At 55.6% G+C, this 19,451-nt stretch overlaps 1 protein-coding gene across 1 annotated transcript in view; it reads left to right on the top strand.

Moving 5' to 3' along the window:
- The first annotated feature begins 3,167 nt into the window (after positions 1-3,167).
- The window catches only part of EDAR (ectodysplasin A receptor), a 58,991-nt gene continuing 42,707 nt past the window's right edge, over positions 3,168-19,451 (top strand). The window contains exon 1 of the mRNA XM_082426493.1: positions 3,168-3,420. The gene's annotated coding sequence lies outside the window, so the exon portion shown is untranslated. The remainder of the gene's footprint in view (positions 3,421-19,451) is intronic.

Below are 19,451 nucleotides of genomic sequence, written 5' to 3' on the forward strand. Positions count from 1 at the left end.
TGCTCACTTAGCATCTCCCCTCCCGCCTCCAGCTGGCAGGTGCCCCCCGGACTCGGTCTCTCTGCTTCTCACCCTGCCAGGACAGAGGCTGCTCCTCTCCTGAAATAAGCCCATCATCTTTCATCAGGATAAACTCGGTATAAAATCCAACCCCTCCCCTGGCGCACGGTGCCCGCTCCCTCCGAGCCCGGCTCAGCCCTCTCGGGTCGGCTCCCCGCTTCTCCCCATGTCCCAGGCACGCCGGGGTCCTCTCCCCGTGGGGCTGCGGCACAGCCCTGCTCCACCAGAACACCTCTCTGCCTTGCCCTGCAAGACTCTGTCCTTCCCTCTCAGAACCATCCAACCCCCTGTATCGGCCAGAGGCCACCTCCTGGGCTCTCTTCCCCGTCTCGGAGGCCTGCCTGTCCCCTGCGTATCACCTCACTCCACTCTGATATTTCAGGCATCTGTTTGTAAGCCGGGGCCCTCGTCAGGATCTGCACTTTTAGGAAGACATGGTGAGCGCTTAAGTCATGAATATTTGTTTTCCTGCCTTTTCTGTCCACGGAGCCATGACAAGCACGGGCGGCCGGGCTCTCAGGAGGACCGGTCTGGCACCCTGACCACGAGCAGCTCCAGGTCAGAGCACCTCCAGGGAACGGGGAGGGGCTGGGCCAGGACGGGCCTGAGAAGCCAGCTGTCCGGTCCGCTCCATTTCTGCACAGTCTCCGAGCTGCCAATTCCACACCACAGACGTAGCTTTGGTCATTTTACTCTGAATAACTTATCACTGAGCACCCACGTGGGCATAAAAACATTTTATCCAATACTCATAACTTGAGTAGTAGCTCTAATTTATGCAGCATCATTTACTGGAAGGAACTTGGGGATAAACTCTGTTTGTAGGTAACCAGAAGGACACTTGCTGGGGAGTCGTTACAACAGATAAAGGCAGGTAACGTCGGGGGTCAGCTCCAGGAAAGGAGCTTCCTGGTTTGGCGTGTTTGGTCCGATGCCACCTTTTCAGACAGTAATTAGACAGCAGGAAACTGTCACCAGCAAACGATAACAATCCCGCCCACACAGCCCAGGTGTCCTCCACCCCAGCCTGCTTATCACCTCCAGAAAGTATATTTCCGTTCCTTGGTACCTCGATGGCCCTGCCTCTCCCGAGTGTAGACACCTCCAGGCCAATTCCTCCTGGTGGTACCCAGCACCTCTCGTCGTGCCCGCTTCCTGGGGGTTCTCCGTAGGCATTCGCTGAATGAGTACGTGACACGTGAACACATCAACACAGGAGATGCCGTTTTGATGGAATGAGTGTGTATGCAGAGTCTCTCCCTGCCCACCCAGCAGGAGCCTGGTGTTAGGACACAGAGGCTGAGCACCGATGACCAGGATGTGGGCAGTTGCACTCACTGGAAAGTATCCAATCTGCTGGGAGAGCGTCCCTCCCAACCTGGGCATGTTTCCTACGGGCACGGGAGTCCCACCGAATCTCTACGATCACGTGCAGAGGTGGGGTTGCCCTCAGCCCCTCCGCTGGGTCCCAGCCGGGCATCTGTGAACGCTTGACGGTCGGGTGGACGGGGGGGATAGGCAGGTCGGCTCGGGTGCGAGTGTCCAGCACATCTCCGTTCTGCACAGACCCCGAGACCCATTCCCCCAACCGTGCTCTGCAATCTTGATTTACGATCTTTTTTTCTTTTTTTAATGCTATTTTTAACCTTCTGCTGTTGCTGCCTCAGTCTTTCAGGAAAGTCAGAAAAACAGACATCACATATTTTCAGATCTCCAAAGCCTTAAACGATGAAGATAAGCAATAATCTCACTTGTTTCTTTCCTTCTCTTAATCAATAAAATTACTTTGTACCTTCATTTTCATTGGACATGGTGGCATAATGTTTTAGATTTTTCAAAGAGAGGAAAAAACCTCTTTGGCTTCTACTGCAGCATCCATATTCTGTGCCCATTCTAATATTTCTCCTTTTTACCTCTCTTGCAGTATCAGTGTCATCTCTTTTTGGTAAATTTTAAGTCACCATTTAATTTCCAGTAGAAAAAAAAAGTTACACCGAAGATAATCTTCATCCTCAAACACACGTAACAAAACGAGCATGGCAAAAAGTCAAAATTGTACGCAATAGAAATTCTAGATTAGCCCAGAATATGTAGTTACCGTTCGTTTCCCTAGGTTCCTACATTAAAAATTTTAGTAATTGTAATTTATCACAAACCTTCAGTTTGGGCTCAGCATGGGATGTGTAAAAGGAGCAAATTTCAACATTCAGGGTAAAATTCTCATTTAAACCTTGTCTGTCTGGATAATCGTTATGTTGGCAAATAAGTCGGATGAACTGGGATCTGTTCATCCTCAGAAAGGAGTAGATGCTGCACTCGGGACCCTCACCCAGTCCACACATTTCTGTTTCCCTCTAAGCTGTTTCCTTTCTCACGTATGAAGTAAGATGCATGTATCTGGGCTGAGGAGACCAGAGGGAAAAGGAGGGGCTGGAAGCCGAGCCGGGAGGGGCCACCCCCGTTTGCGAGTGGGCTGGGGGTGGGAGGGCAGGAGACACTGCCTCCTTCTTAAGGATCACAGAACTTTGGAAAGCATTGACCAACCCTGAAAGGCAGGTCTTTTCAAAATGTTTGTTTCAAATGTCTTCCTCATCCCTCGTTCCATGGGGTGTATATTTGTCTGGAGTTTCACGGAGTGTGTATGGTTATCTGGAGTTATATGGGGTGTGTGTTATTTGGAGTGATTCGGCGTGTGTATGATGATCTGCAGTTGCATGGGGGTGTATGGGGGGGCGGGGGACAGGAGTGCAGTCCTGGTGACTCTGCCTGCAGCAGCTGTGGGGAGAGGAGGGCAGGACCGGGCAGGAGCAGTGAACGGCCATCTCGGTGGGGGCCCTTGGGTGCACACACTTTGATGAATGTGGTTTTAATGCTAATTTAGCTTTCTGGTGTTCCCGTGCCCAAAGGCTCCGGTTGTCCTGAGAGAAGCAAGACCCCCCCCACTCCAAAGAAGGGAGTCAATGATTTTACAGATTCCACGGGTGTCTTTGGGCAGGAAGTCAGAGCCAGGCGCGAGGGGCGGTGGGGAGGCCCCTCCGCCCGCCGCCCCCTTCCCGGGCCCTGCGTCCAGTGCAGGGAGATGCCTCTAGATGGTGCAGGTGAGTCTGCGTGCGGAAGGCTCCAGGAGGTGCGGGAACAGTCAGGGAGGAGGCCCAGGAGCCCGGGAGCAGAGAGGAGTGGGCTGACAGCACGCAGGGCAGAGCCCCGGCAGCTCTGCCGGCCACCAGCCACTCCACACCTGCTCCCGGGACACGGCCAGCGGCCACCGGGGAACCCGGTGGCCCCGACAGGACGGAGCCTGGCTTTCTTCCCGGACCATCTTCTGCTGGGATTGGAAACGGATCCCCCAGTGGGGTCCAGGTAAGCCTTGTCCTTCCCTCTTGGTTTCCTGAGCTCTTGGGCTGTGGATGAGACAGAGATGTCACTGCCGGGAGACAGCCCGGGTGCATTTTTGAAATGCGTGTCATTTTTAGGTTGCGTTTGAACAAGCTTTCCCGGTTACTGTACGTCTGCGCTACTGGTTCTAAGACCTGAGATTGTTCTTTGTTTTCAGGAAAACAGCAGAAACCCCATTTTGCTCTGGGCTGTGCATCTGGCGAAGGAGCCATACTCTGTGTGCCCAGCGGGCTTGGGATCTCGGCTACTGAGACGCCAGGGTCTCCAGGAGCCTGAAAGTTTGCTTCCTGGGGAGGCAAGCAGCGGCTGGGGTCCCACCCCGGGTCCCCTGAGCCACCTTCCCCTCAAGACTGAGGCCGAGGTTATGGCCGCCGTGTTTTTGGGGTGCGGGGGACAGAGAGTGAGCGGGTGAGGATGCACGTCTGGTGGCTTCAGCTCTCACTTCAGCCAAGAGTTTCCACTCGATGCCCTGACAGATCAGGGGCGGCTTGGGTTCCGGCACCAGAGCGGCTGATTCCCCATCTCCCTGCCGTAAATGCACCTGCTCCGTGGAGGCTGGAGGTGTTAGGGGAGCAGGGACAGCGGTGAGGGTCCAAGAGGGATGTTAAAGCCATAAGGAGTGGAGTGAGTTGATACATCAGCAGAGAGGAAGCCCCGTCCGTCCATCAGGGGAGCTTGATGGAGTTGGAGAGACTTGGGATAGGAGGTGACGGCTGACAAACGGGGTGGGGAGGGCCTGAGGAAGCCCGGCCTCTCCTGCCCTGAGGTTCTGAAGTCTGAAGTCGCATAGTGAGACATTCTCTAACCGAGAGTGAAACTGCAGCTAATTCAAAATATTTAAGAGGTAAAAATCCATCATGAGCTAAAGGAGAAAAGGGATCAATTCAAATAACAGAAATATTTCCCACCCAATTTCATGCGCTGAGATTTCTAAGCCTTAAAACCTTCCAAGTTACGTCTCAACAGGGTCCACCATAAAGAGAGCAACTCAGCAAAGCTGGGGAATGAGCATTAGTCCCGACGGCTGCCCCGTGTCCCTTGTCACTGGAGGAGAGGATGGGGGCCCTGCCTGGGCTTGGTCAGCTGGGGTCTCTCTGTGCCTAACCCCCCCCCCCCACCCCGCCAAGTGAGCCAGGCTATGACAAGGGAGAATTCTCTGACAGCACATTTGGAGGGTAATCCTGGAAGCACATGTCTTTGGGAGGAAAGAGTCAATAAAATTTCCCTGAAATGTTTGATTTTCACCCTCTGGCTACTATCCAGTTTCTGAAAGTAAACAGGGTTTTCATGTTGCGGCATGTTCGTATTTGTGAAGCTCAGACGTGGGGGCTCGCCCTCCTCCTTGGGTGTCACTGTGTCCCACGCCTCGTGCAGCCCCACCATGCTCAGACCTGGCCTGTCCCCCACGTCACGGGGTGCAAAGCCCACTGACTCTTTTAACTGGGGAGCATCCTCCCATCAAAGTTGCTGAGGTTCCAAAGGACCACAGATGAAAGCCAGGTCACCCGAGTCTTCTTTCTGACTTCTGTGGCTTCCAAAAAATGAAGTTCATTCTCAAGCAAATGCCCAGGAACCCAACTTCAAAGACTCCGGTAAACCTGAAATTCAAACACAGAAGCGGTAAACAGGATGGCGCTTTGGAAGCCAGCCCGGTGATGAAATGTTCACCCCGCCGTCTCCCTCCTGGCACCCCCCCCGGGTCCTGCCTACACACCTCCCTGCAGCTCTCCCCCTGGCCCTGGTTTCCTCAGTTATCCCCGCGGACACCTGCCTGCTCGTTGCTTTGACGCTGTTCTCGGCTCTGCCTAGGTAATTCCGCCCACCAAGAGCATCGTTAATTAACTTGCATTAAGCTCACTTAGCACATTAGATCCACTAGGAAACGAAGGCCAGGCCTCCACCCTCTGAGAGCCTCCCCGCCATGGCCGAGGTTGCTGTCCACAGTGAGCTCACATGCCCGGGTGGGACCTGTATTCAATCTCAGATTACTTCCCCCGGAATAAAGCAAGCGACGATGAGCTGACACCCGGGCCCTTAGCCTCTGCCCTTCGTTTCTATGGCACTTTACATGTTCATGCTTGTCTTCCCTGCTTTTCAAATAAGGGGGTCGGGCCCTAGAAAGGGGAAGGGACTTGTCCGTGGCCACAGCACAGGTGGCGATGTGACACCAGCCGTGGCTGACGAGGGCGGAGCACCGGGCGACCAGACTCAGGCTGTGTCCCTCGAGGGCAGGAAGGGGAGCTGACACCAGACGCTCAGTTGCTGCCTCTGTGGGGATGAGCAGAGAAAGTGCCAGGACCACCCCGCCCCCAGGTGCGACAAGTAGACCTCAGGTCCGGGGTCGTGTCAGCCTAGACGCCACACGTGTCTCCCTAGACGCCACACATGTCTCTGGGAGTCTCCCCGACAAAGGTTTGGTGGCAGAGGAAAGCGGGGTGGAAAGGTGGCACTGCTGTTCGTCTACAGAGCAAATGGGTGACTGTGGGTGATTTCAGGCGGTTCAGTCTGATGCACTCGAGCAATGAAGAGAGATTTTCATGGGGCCTTGGGGGTCAGGCCCGGCCTCTGTCAGCACAGAGAGTGAGACTGCACTGCGTTTCTCTCCACTGTCTGTCCCAAGGGCACCAGGCGTTGTCCGGGGTGGGCGCCCCACGTGGTCGGAGCTCAGGAGAAGCGTGGCCAGGGTCTCGGGAGCAGGGTGGGCCTCACCCAACAGCGCTCGAGGGGTCCCACCCTCCAAGGCGGCTTTGGTGCCCCCCTCGAGCACGGAGGGCGCTCGGTGCACATACGTCTGGGTGGTAGGTAGGTGGGATCCATCATGTCAGAGAAAGGTCGCCAGCCATTCTAATCACACCATGGGGTCAAGGGGCCCAGGAACGGCCAATAGGCAGCAGATCCCATTGGAGCCAGCCCTCTGGGTGCAGAGATGCAGTACTCCAAGCCTGGCGCTCAGGTCATCCAAGGTGGGACAGGCACACGCCAGGACCCGCGGAAATGCCCAGAGCTCTGGCACATGGTTCTCGCAGAACTAACTACCAGGAGGCCTTCCTCCGTCTCCGGCAGATGGGTCACTGGGTGTGTCCAGTGGGGCGGTGGAGACCAGCCTTCCCCGGGGAGACGCACTTGCAGTGAGAAGGCGGCCATGCCCCCTGGCCAGCTTGGTCCTCCAGACGCTCTCGGGCGGTGAGTCAGGCCGGGCCCCTCACTTGGCAGGGAGGGGCCCTGCTGGCGAGTCCCTCTCCCCACGGACTCAGCAGCCCCCGCCCGGCTGCCTTCACTGTGGCCGTGAGGGCCCTGTACTCGGAAGCCCAGCTCAGCTGCGGTGTTTCCAGATCCCTCAGGGTCGACACCTTTCAGAGGCTGGATACAGCAACTAAAAGGTGAGCCCAGACGCTGAAATAAGATATTAGTCTCCCGAAAATAATAGGGAGAGAATTCTGCCAACAGCACCTTAATCCTGGCATAAAGCACTTTCTCAGGATGTGAAGACAGACACGCGAATCCAGATTACAAATGCAAACCGAGAGGCCACCGTTTGACAGCTATCGGGCTAAATCTTTTCTACTAAAATGTCCATGTTGCCATATTTCCAGTTCCATATTTCTTAAAGTTTGTGCCCGGGAGAGAGAAGAAGGTAGGATTTCATGGTGGGTTTAATGTATGTTTAATGTTCACTCATTCATCCAAGTCTTTTCTGAGCATCTGCTCCACGGTAGGCACTGCCCTGGGACCCGCAGGCGGTGGGGAAATGCCCCTACTTTGGGACACTTGCCTTCTAGTGAGGACAGAGGAGCCACAGTCCAGAGACATGAATGACACTCCCGTAAACCCAGTGCCAGGAAGATATAAGTGGATGAGTGGAGAAGTGCCTGGGTGAGAGTGAGGGGCGTCCTGAGAAGTGGAATCTGAGGGGTGGCCAAGGAAAGCCCGGGTGGGGTGGACCCGAGACGCCTCGCCCCAGCTGGAGGGCAGTGTGGCTACAGCAGAAGGAAGGCGGGGTGAACAGGAGGAGGTGCGAGAGGAGACCAGGGATGGAGTGAGCAGGGCTGGAGGCCATGGTGAGAAGTCTGGGTTTCAGCGAGGACAGTGGGAAGGCAAACAGAACAGTGACTCAGGGCTGCCCGTGTCATTCTGGGGCCGTCAGTGCCCACAGCAAGACCAGGTGGTGTATTTTGAAATCCACCCCCACCCCCCACCCCGCCTTGAGTCAGTCTGTAGGAGCTTCTTTCTGAGAGCGCTGCTGGGGTTGGAGGGGCAGGATGGCCGCTGGCGCTGGAGGGTGGGAGTCGGGCAGTAGGGGCAGTTGGGTTTTCAACTCGACATCTGCTCTCTTTGCAATGAACAATGACAGAGGGACCCTTTCTGAGAAAACCTTTAAAGACTCCAACTTGAAACATGCTTCATTTTTTTTTTTTCATGTAAACTGCTCATTTATTAGCACTGGTAGCTTATATTTTTAAAAGGCTCAAACTGGAAAGGAAACACTTAAGGTTCTTGTAGAGTCAAACATGGCCCTCCACCCCTTTGCAGCCCTGCTAGAGACTCCCGCAGTCAGCCCAGGGGTCCTTGTCAGCTCCACTCCCCAAGTCTCACCTGGAGAGATGGAAACTTGCTTCCCAGCACTGGCAGAGAGATGGAGTTGGATGGACAGAACACTGCCCTGATGGTTCAATTCAGAAACCTCTCCTTCCAGGTGAGCTGTTAGGGAACTGAGCTAGGGATCGGTTTAGCACCCGGCTGGCAAGTCAGAGCTGCCAACCGTAGATAGGGTTTTACGGTTTAATGGTTTGATTGAGGCCTGTGTTCTTGCCTAACGAACAACACATCTGGCCCAGAAAAACCCTAAGTTTTAAAACTATGGAGACACGCTTTCTTAAATGCACTTCAGGACTCTCAAAGTCCATTTTCTTTAAGATTCAGTTCTTAATAATGACTCAAAATGGCTGTTCATAAAACTTCCTGCCCGTAATGAAGAAAATCAATCAGAATGTACACTTTGGGGCTACTTAGATGCTGCATCCTCTGCAGAAAGCCAGCCTCTCCAAGAAGTGCAGCCCAGAGTGGGCAGCGGCTGCTGGGTGCAGGGCGGCATCTGTAAACGGCACATTTGCACAGTGTGGTTTTCTCAGATGGGTTCCTTTATGGGAGATAAAATGTCCAATAAGTGTCACTTAAGTTCAGCAGAACCTCTTTTAAAGTTTAGCTCATTCTTAGAGGGACTTGGAGAGAGAGACCTGTGTGAACACACAGCAGGCATCTGATCTACCCGGTGCCCTCCAGCAGGGCCAGCCCTGTCCCCATGACCCCTGAAGTCCGAGCAAATGCCTTGATGCCCTGTTAGCTCTCATTTAAGTTATTTTGCTCCCCGTTTTACGGCCGGAGGAAACCAAGGCAGGGATGTCCCAGTGACTGGGGACACTCAGTTTTGAGTCAACTCTCAACACTAAGAAACCAAACTTTCCCCCAAATTGCTGCCTGTTGGTTTCCAGCCTGAGCTTTCCACATGAAAATCATCATCCAAAGAGACCACACGCAGCTCTCGCCCCTGACTTCTTCGACTGGCTGGGGCGTGGGGAGACAGTGCTTGAGAACATTACCCTGATGGCTTTCCCAGTTGTTGTTTTGAAGGCAAATATTTATTCTGTGAAGATTGCAAAAGTCAGAACAGTAGAATGTTGGCCTCTCCTTATGTTTACAGAATCAACAGAATCGAGACAACCACAAATGTGTGTCCTTGTTCCCTAAGGAACCGCCTGTTTGCCTCCTGTGGCACCAATTAAATAAAAGTGGGGCCTCTGGAGATGCAGGCCTCCGTCAGGCCAAGCATCCTTCTGCCTGTCTTCTGGTTCTCAACGGTGGCCTGGTCGGTGCATCTGGGGCTGTCCTTCCTGTTTACCTGAAGAACACTCCTCAGGGCTTCTCTGGAGGCTTACTTTATGCTCTGAATCTTGCTCCAGGTTTTGTAAGAGGATCTAAAAGAAATAGAAAGCCTGACCTCTGCTCTCATGGCCCACAGAATGGAAAGGAAGAAGCAGGACAGACAGCCTCACAGTCACACAAACAAGGGGACAGAGTCCTCTGGGGACGGGACAGCAGTGCCCACCACCCGCCCGGCACTTTGTCTGTGCCCTCTCTGAGGACGGGGGGCTCCCTCTGGTCTGTAGCAGGTGCCTGGCACACAGTAGGTGCCCGGCACACAGTAGGTGCCCGATAAGTGTTTACATAAACCAGCCTTTGTGGACACTGATTGCCTTCCAATGTTTTCCTTTCATTTACTCTGCTTAACAATCCGTGAAGTGGGTCACCACCACTCCTCGCAGACACGCAGTGGAGGCTCAGGGGTCAGTGAGGCCCAGGAGCTGTCCTGCTAAGTGGCGGCACTCCCACGCGGGCCACTTGACCCTGGTGTCCTCCCCGGGCTCCCCCAGAGGTCAGGTCTGGGATGGGGGGGCGGTGGCTGCTGCAGATTAGATCGAAGTTTAACTTTATATCATAACCATTTCGGGGGCGGGGAGATTTGGAGGGATTTCTAAAGCCCCAGCGACGCTGAGTTCCAGGTCCCTTGGCAGCCGCTCCTGCCGGCCGGGCCCCAGCGCCCGAGTGCGTGTGGTTTGGGGTGGGAGGACACAGGGAGCTTGAGCAGAAGACAGAACCTTCTCTTTCCAGAGCCAGGCAGCCTCCCTGTTCCCAGCGGCAGCGCCGGGACAGCAGGAGACCCGAGACCAGCCAGATCTCCTCAACTCCAGAAGTCTTGCCTCTCCTCGGGGGTTGGACTGGACGTGCCCCGCTGGGGTTGGAGCAGAGTGGGCACGGCCGTGGGAGGCAGCAGAGCTTGGGAAATGATGCTGGTGGGGCGGAGAGGGAGGTGGGTGGGAGCACAGCCTGTGTGTCCGCTGGACGGGAGCCCACATCCTGCTCCGCGTGCTGGGGCTGGTACCCTGGACGGTCGTCACTGTAACGACTCCCAGTTCCCTGAGAAAGGACAGTAGTGCTAACTCCTGGGATTACTGAGCGGATTCCAGTGCGACGAGGTCAGCAAAGGACTGAGAACGGGGCGGGGGCTCCGTTAGCCCTGTCCATACTCGGCGTGCCCTCGTGGGCTGAAGTTACTACAGCAGCCGGACCTCTGCTTCTCAATCATAACTTTGGTTTCATTTACCCATGTCCATCTGAGATGTCTGTCTTTCCCCGGAAGAGCCTGTCAATCTGTCCCGGCTCCAGAAAGCCACTGGGACCCTGCAGTGACAGGGCCGGGTCTGCGAGCCCCATGGAACACGGCGCCTGGCAGGCTAACCCCCGTCCACCCAGTGGCACCCTGACCACACTCCAGCCATGCCACCTCCGCTGCCCCTCCTCCCCCGCCCAACACACACAAGCCGCAGGCGCTGCATCCGCTCTTCCTCCTGCCCTGGGCTCTCACCCAGGACGTCTGTGCCGCCTCCACCCCTCAGGTCTCCTTGTCACAGAAACCCTCCCTGGCCGCACTCTATAAACAGCAGCTCCGACCCCAAAACTCCTGTGTAAGGCCTTGCTCACACCATGTCGTGTAAATGTGCCCGCCTGTGTGTGAGCCCAGACTGGGCAGGCGATCAGTGAGTCTGTGTGGAGATGCGGATCGCAGCAGGGACCGGGGTGGGCACCCTGCCACCGCCAGAGAGGGGGCTTCCTCCCGGGTCCTCGGGGCCACCCGGGGAGGTTGCAGACGTGACTCTCCTGAGCCCCCAGGTCTGTCTGGAATCAGTGAAGCACGTCGGGGAGGGGACGGAACGAGCTGAAGTTAAAGAACAACCAGGAGACGGACCGGCTGGGCTTCAGGCAGAGGACAAGGGGCAGCGGGTGGCTCCCCAGGCCCGCCCCTCGGACCCTCCAGCACTGGGCCCCATGTCGCAGGCGCCCGGGGCACACGCACTGGACACCGGACCAGGGAGGAGGGTCGCCGCAGCCCCGTGCCCACGCCCGCCACCTGTCCGCCGTCGGGAAACGGGGTCAGAGTGAGGAAACGCCACTCAGGGACCAGTCGTTCTCAGGGCAAGAGCTGCACTTCTCCCCAAACGGTCCTCGCGCTGACCGTCACTGCCCGAGACCCTCGGGTCCTCTGGTTGTCCGCTCTCATCTCGTAATTAATCTCACCCCGGTGGGAGGCAGGAGGGCTCTCCCTCCCCGCAGCCCTGCCGCTGACTGACATCTCCCCGCCGCTGACATCTCCCTGCCCAGGCTCTCTCCCTCCGTCCCTCCCCTTGCTCCTCTCCTCACTCACGGCGTTTTGGACAAACAGCTTGTCTGAACTGTGCAACTCTGGCCTCAGAATTCTGGTGGTAGGGGTGTCTTACAGTCTCTGCTCCTGGGGTGCCATAGGTAGGGTGCATGTGTGTGAAATGCAAAAACAAACAGCTTGGGATGAGGCTGGGACCAGTCTGGGGAGGTGGGGGGAATGAGGGCCCAGGGCAGCCTCCTGTGGCCCTAGCAAAGAGGGCAGAGGTTTGCCAAACTCAAGTGGCAAGTCTGGCTCTCAGCACCCCAAGCTGGATGGCACCTTAACCAACAGCCAGAGAGGTCTGTCCTGGGCATGAGTTTGATACTCAGGGAGGAGGATGAAGAAATGCTTTGGGGGTGGGGACAGGAGCCTTCGTATCCCTGGATGGCTGAGCATCTAGGAGTTTCAGGTGAATCTCGTTTTCTTCATCACTGAGCATTTTGGAGTTGGCACTTCTTGGCCGTGGGAAGTAGCAGACACCTGAGCCCCCCTGGAGATGTAATGTCTGCTCCTTACACACCCCTGCCCCTGCAAGAACTCCTGAGGGTTAATGGTTTCCTCTTGGAAAGCTTTCAAATTGTGTTCATTTGCGTTTACATGATCTGCTTCCTTCAGCTCTGTGTGTGGATTATTCTCCTGTTGGGTTTAATTTAACCAAGTTTGCAGCTGTGCTAACAAATTCACCGATGCCCCCCTGCTTTCAAATGGCTTTTTCTGACTTTTTTCTGGCTTTACTTCAAGACCAACTCCACACTGAAACGCGCCAGCATCAGGACTGTCTGCTTGGAGTACCTACTTCTTCAAAACCCATTTCCTGTGACTGAGCTTCACTGTGTCTCTGATTCTAACAAGTTAGTTTAATATTTTAATGGTCAAAATTAATGATTTCTAAAAATCACTGTTAAAAACAAACCAAAAATGCACCTTCTCTAAAGCAGTCAGCTTCAGCCTCTAGCAGGAGAGTCTGCGTGTTTCCTAAACATGAGGGTCCCTTGCAGGCCTGCTCGTCACAAACATACTGTGAAACTGAATCTTTAAGAAAATATCACAAACATGCAGATGTGCAAAGACACCAGAACCTGCCAAGTTTATTCTTTTTGTGATTTTTTAAATGAGCTCGTTGTATTTAATTAGACTTAGGAGAGACCTGGCCACCTGGTAAGGAGGTGATCATTAGGAACCACAGAGATTTAAGGGGCGTTTTGGGCCTGAGTGTCACGTGAGCCCTTAAAACACTCCTCCTAAACTCTGCCTGGATCCGTTTGTACTTCAAAGACCAGTAACCTGTTTTTAGAAGACACTCGGCTCTTCTCAGAGCAGACAGAGCCCAGCAGGCTTCCCCTGGAGGTGAGGTCAGGACCCACACAGCCGCCCTCCTGCCCGGGCAGACCCTAAGAAGAGAGAGATGCCCGTCCCCAGGAGAGGGGACTGAGCACCGCAGCCCAAGCTACAAGACGACGCTTGTTGGAGCTTGTCTGTTAAAAACAGGCTCCTTGAGACTGTGGGTCCAAAGATGCCATAAACCCTGTCGGTATAAGAATTCACTCCTGGGTTCATCGACAGTGTGATGTCTTGCTGTCTTGCATCTAATAAGGGCTAAGAAAGTGATGAGTTTGTGTGAGTGAGAGACTGAGCAAGAGAAGATAGTCTGCCTCTCAGCGGGAGCTCGCTCAGCCCAGGAAAGCCCTCCTGGCCTTTCACAAACACCGAAGGCCCCGCCGCTCTCGGCTCGGACGCCTCATGTTAACGAGGTGGTCTTCCCGTGAAAAGGTAGTGTGTGTCTCAAAGTGGAGAAAGCACCGAGCCCGTCATAACACCTAGACTCATTTTCCTATTGAAAGAATAATCAGAAAGGGCAAGTTCTTCAAGAGCCAGAGGTGAAAGGCCACCGGGCCTCTCGGGGAGGCTCCGGGCAGAGCTCTGGGCCACAGTCCAGGCCGCGTCTGTCCACCTTGGCTCGTCCACCTGGCAAACGCCAGGGCAGCCCCGCGAGCGACGGCATCCACTTCCCGTCGAGGCACAGCTGCCCCCGCAGCGCGAGCTCCGTCCCCAGGGCAGTGACGGGCACGCCGGCCCCTTGGGCAGCCCCTCCCTGACCAGGTCCGGGTCCTGACGCCATCCTCGGATAAAGGAACAGGAACTCCCGGAGAAATGGCTCATCCCGGGGCGGAGCAGGGACCGCTCGGTGTAGTGAGACGTGCCTGCATCCTGGGTGGGGTCCTGGGACAGAAAGGGGACATTAGGGAAAAGCCAAGGAAATCTGATCAAGTATGGACGTTAGTAACAACCACGATGCACCCGTATAGGCTCAGCGGTTGAGAAAACGTTTCCTACTGATGTAAGATCTTAACAAAAGGGGATCTAGCTGTGAGGCACCTCCCAGCTCTGCACTGTATTTGCAGCTTTCCCAGAGATCTAAAACTGTTCTACGGTAAGAAGTTTGTTTTAGTAAAAACCCCTTGTTTAGACTCAGTTGCGTCCTCTGCTCCTGAGCCATCTTCCAGCATCGGGTCCTGGGCCGTGTCCAGCGGGAGGGCCTGGAAGTCGGAACAGACCTGGAACCAGACCTCCTGCGTCCGGCCCTGCTCCTCGCTCTCAGTCCCTCGGTTTCCTCCTCTGTAAACGGGGGTAACAGCTGCCGGCGTGGGCGCCGCATGACTCACGCGTGGCGAGTGTTGTGTGCGCCATGCGTGTCGCTGTAACCCCTCCTTACTACCTGCTGGCCCCCAGTCGTTGCTTGTCACCTTGCAGCTCAGGAAGAGGGTGGCTCTCCTGTCGCTTTGCACGCCTGCCCCCTGGCGTCACCTAAAACTCTGGGGCCACTGGCCTCTGTGGGAGTAGATTGGGTGGGATGGAGGACCCGGGGTCCTTCCCTGCAGGACAGTCGGACGGCCGCTGTCTTACCACGAACATTAAGGGCAGTCAAGCTTGTGGCTCCAAGGAGGACAGTTCCCAGTGCTGGGGGTCGGTGCGGGGCTGTGAACAGCGATACTTACGTGTGCGGCCGGGACTCCCGACAGGCCCTCCAGAAATGCACCCTCACTTTCCTCCCTGGGCAGGTGGGTCCAGGAGCCACTGGTTGCAGGCTGGACCGGCCAGCGCCTACTCCCTGCTGGGGCTCAGGCCCCGAAAACCCTGGAGGCTGAGCCCCGGCCAGCCTGGAGGACCATCCGGCATCTAGCGGCCTATTTGCACTAAAGGCAGGGAGGTGCATTATAAACACCTGGTGAAGCACCCTCGTAGGAAATACTTTAGATTTGGGGTGCAGGTTGCCGTGTTCTGGGCACGTCTCTGCAGAAAGTTCTAGAAGAAAATTCAAGAAGGCCAAGGGGAGAATAGCCAGGTGGGGCGGGTAGAGCACAGATGCAGGAAGAGGCATGGAGATGCAGGAGCCCGCCATGCCCGAGGCCGCCCTCTGGGTCTCTGCGACTCCGTTCTGGGCCAACCCCTGCTGATCATTAGCAAGTCAGCCGGGCGGCGCTATTTGTTTGTTTTCAATTTAGCCAAGTTCTCACTCTGGTGCCGCCACAGCCATAGCTACGAGAGGCAGAGCAGGGAAAATCCACCCACCTCGTTCAGACTCTGGTTTGGCAACACTCGGCCTGTGGGCCAGACGCCCTGTTTCTGAACCAAGCCCACATCCTCTTTGGCTGGGCTGCTCCCAGGCCCGGCGGGCTGGGAGGGGCAGTGGCTGCAAGGCTGGCGCGCACACCAGCCAGGAGGGCTGGGCGGCCGCCTCTTCAGCCATCACACCCGTGAGCCGTACAAATAAATACAGCAAAAATAGGATGGGGGGAAATGGGTCATTTCAAATGAGGTCTTGGAGAAACAGAACCTGACTGTGTATCTAAAAAGGTGGGGTGGGGTTGGGACCGCAGCAGAGAGAGGCGCAAAGCAGAGGAGGGGAAACTTCACACTGATGTTGTCTTTGACCCAGCAATGCCAAGGGAGGGGGCTGAGTCCCACGGGCTCATTTCTCCGAGGTGGTGCCTGGTCACCGGGATGAAGCAGATGCTGCCCTTCACTGGGCACGTGGGGTCCAGCTGTCGGGGGCTGAAACCACGGCTCCTGTAAACTGAGCGTAAACAGTGATTTCTTCAGCTCATGGATGAGGACCTGCAAGGCAGCAAAGCTGCTTCCAGGAGCATCTGAGGAACTGGATACTTAGAGGCGGTTTTTCAAGGATGTTAGGATAATAAAACAGTTAAGGTCCTGCAGAGCCATGAACTTATCATCTTTGGGGTTATCTTTTCTACGAGGCCAAAATCCGCCCTTCAGATGCCTGGGCTTCCCTTTGGTGCAGCAAAGCCTGGGCCCCCTCCCCTCGGGCCCCCGGGGGGCCGTGCTGTCCTTCCAGGGCCCTCATTTCCCAGGTTGGGTAGTTTTCTGAGTCCGGGTCAAGCTTCAGCCCCGGGTGACGAGGGTGCACACAGTAGCCAGAGGACAAGCCGGCCTTGGACCAGGAGGTGGAGGCTAGACCAGCGCCCGCAGGGCTGCCGAGATGCCTACTTCCAGAATCCCGCCTGGGGGCAGCAAGGCTCAGGCGGGGATGGGAGGGGTCTTCCTGGCCCTTCTGCTTCAACCCCCAACAAGCACAGGGGCTCCGTGGGGCCCTGTCCCCTCACTGATCCTCCAGGCCATGGCCGAGGAGAAGAAACCTCCCCACCACAAACACGAGTTGCTACAACCCCGGTTTTCAAAGTTTAAACAACTGAAACGATTTTTGCACCATTAGGAAATAAATACTGCTTTTCCATCTTTGACATCCTGCTTTTTCCTCTCCACGTGTGTGAATATGTGTAATGTACGTAATAGCATGATAGGTATAGCGGGACATCACATACATATTAGTCTTTTTTTTTTTTTTTTTTAAACCAAAGGCACATATGGCCAACCCAATTTTTTTTTTAATTTTATTAATTAATTAATTAATTTTTTTTTTTTTAATTTATGGCTGTGTTGGGTGTTCATTTCTGTGCAAGGGCTTTCTCTAGCTGTGGCAAGTGGGGGCCACTCTTCATCACGGTGCGCGGGCCTCTCACTATCGCGGCCTCTCTTGTTGCGGAACACAGGCTCCAGACGCGCAGGCTCAGTAATTGTGGCTCATGGGCCTAGTTGCTCCGCTGCATGTGGGATCTTCCCAGACCAGGGCTCGAACCCGTGTCCCCTGCATTGGCAGGCGGATTCTCAACCACTGCGCCACCAGGGAAGCCCCATATTAGTCTTTTTACTGTCGGGGACATGCCCCCGAGCAGAGCTTGGAGCCCTGGGTGAGAATCCACCCGCCCCAGGTGTCTGTGTGTATCTGAGTCACCTGGAGACCTAATCAAACAGCAGATTCTGGTTCAGTGGTGAAGCCAGGGTCAGGGGTGAGGGAGCTCCGCCCTGCTGACAGGGGATGATGCTGGGGTGCTGGTCTGCGGACACGCACCGAGCAGAGCACAGGCTCAGGCCCTAACCCGTAGGAAGCCGCTGGCCCAGAGGCCCACCTGGAGGTGGTGTGGCCCAAACACCGGCCGAGGGGGAGGCCAACCCCACTCCCCCACGGCTGGCGTAGGAACTGTTCGGGCACTTCAGGCTCTGCTGCATCTCAGGTTCAGTGCTCTTTAAAAAGCGGGTATTTAGATAATCACCCAGAACATCACGCTGCAGGGTCACCCACACCTGAGGAACCCAGACGGGGTCAAGTCCCCGACCCACCGCAGTTTAGTTGTTACGACCTGGCTCCCCACGTGTGACTGAGACCGACTGCAGCTCCGCCCCTACGCTGGTCCCCGAGAACCAGGTGAGACGGTCCCCGGGGGGCGCTTGGCACAATGCCCGGGGCCAGGCGGGGGGCTCTCCACCCGGACCCGGGATGGCCCCGCGCGCTGGGCTCAGGCCCGCATCCTCACACCCGCCCCGCGTCCATCCCCACGTGGGCGCGAGCACGGCCCTGCTCTGTGTCCAGATGTCCTACACGTGCCGTGCACTGGGCTGGGGCGGGGGCCCTGAGGCGTCTCCTTCTCGCTCATCCGCAGGGTTTCCGTCCTTTGTCTCTGGGAAGTTGCTGTTCTGCTCACATTGTTCCTTGGGGAGAATTTTATCCCGAGGGCTCTTACTTTCCTTCTAAAAAATCCGCATATGAAACCCTCAAACAAACAGAGATACACAGGGAATCCCCTGGTGGTCCAGTGGTTAGGACTCAGCGCTTTCACTGCTGTGGCCCGGGTTCAGTCCCTGGTCGGGGAACTAAGATCCTGCAAGCCTCGCAGCGTGGAAGGAAAAGAGAAAGAGAAATCCACAGTCTAGTTTTACCCAGTGATTGTGTCCTCGGAAGCTTTGAGGGAAAGAGGGAAAGAAATTGGTCTGAAGTAAAATTGAGGCAATTAAAGGATCAAACTCACAACTTCTTCTGCAGACACTTTCACCTGCAGCCTCAGCACCTAATCCTTTTCAACTTTTATAACCACCTTGTTTGGCAGAAAGATCAGGAAGTCACTTGTTGCACACAGGACGGTTAGAAGCCTCTTGGATAATAAAAAAGGATGAAAAGACAAGCAAGAAACCTGTAAACGCTAACTGGGAAGACCAGAGAGGAGCAGGCACCCCCTCCTGCCCTCCCATCCTGCAGACCCTCGAGCCCTTGTCCCCAGCACATTCATCGCAGCCTCGGGCAGCACTAAGCGCCGAGCAAAAGGAAATTCTACCTTTGATATTCTTAATTTTTTTCCTGGTTTTCTCTGTGAAATATGAAGCCGCAACTGACTTGACCACAGATGTACAGGATTGGCTGGTGTCCGCTCAGCCCCAGTGAAGGGGTTCTGCTTGGCGTCCCTCTGTGGCCCGATCCCGTTGGGGAGCTGCTGTCCTGCGTGGGATCGGGGCCCCTTTCCAGGGGCCTGGGCTCCTGCTTGCAACCCCACACGCAGCTCGGGGGGAGGATGGACCACCCAGCACCTGCCCACAGGCAGAGCCCGCCGAGCTGAGGTCTTACGACAAAGCGCTGTGGCCAGGTGTCCTGGAGAGACGGGGTCCCTCTGTGGGACTGAACCAGAGACAGCAGAGCTGAACTCCACTGTCCCGAGGTCAAGGCTCTGGCCCCGCGGGGACCTGGTGAGACGCCAGGCAGTGGACTCCCTGCGCCCCACAGGGTGTCACCCCAGGGGCCCAGCGGGGACAGGCCTCCAATGCCCTGCTCATCCTGACGTCTGGAAGCTTGTTGTACAGCTCAGCCAACAAAACATGTTGACAACAGAGATAACAAAGACAGCCCTTGAGCAGCTAATAGAATGCGACGTGGAAACATCTTTGAGTTCTTGAAATTTAATACGAGATGGAAGTGGGTGCAGAACAGACCAGGAGGAGAGGATTCTTCAAAGTCAGCCCGATCAGAACCCCTAGGCGTGCTAATGGCCCGACCGCCGTCCATCCAGGGCTTGGGTGGTGATACATTTATTGTGCATGTTGGGTCCCAGGTGCAAATGGGGAGGTGTCCCTCACAGATAAGGGACCTGGGCCTGAATTTTATAGCCTAATTTCATTAGCACTGATCTGAGGCTGGTAGTACCTGGTTTTTCCAGTTTTCAGGAAATATACCTTTGCCTGGGGGTGGGTGGTGAGCGGGTACAGAAGACACGGGCTGGGGGAGGGCCAGTGTGGGGAGGGGCCAGGGAGGTGGGCTGTGAGACATGAAAGGCCCAATATTGAATTTCAGCTGTGATGTGATAAAACCCCAGGCCGGGCTCTCTTCACGTGCCAG

This window comes from Balaenoptera physalus (assembly GCF_965194825.1).
Source record: "Balaenoptera physalus genome assembly, chromosome: 15".
NCBI classification, from domain to species: Eukaryota; Metazoa; Chordata; class Mammalia; order Artiodactyla; family Balaenopteridae; genus Balaenoptera; species Balaenoptera physalus.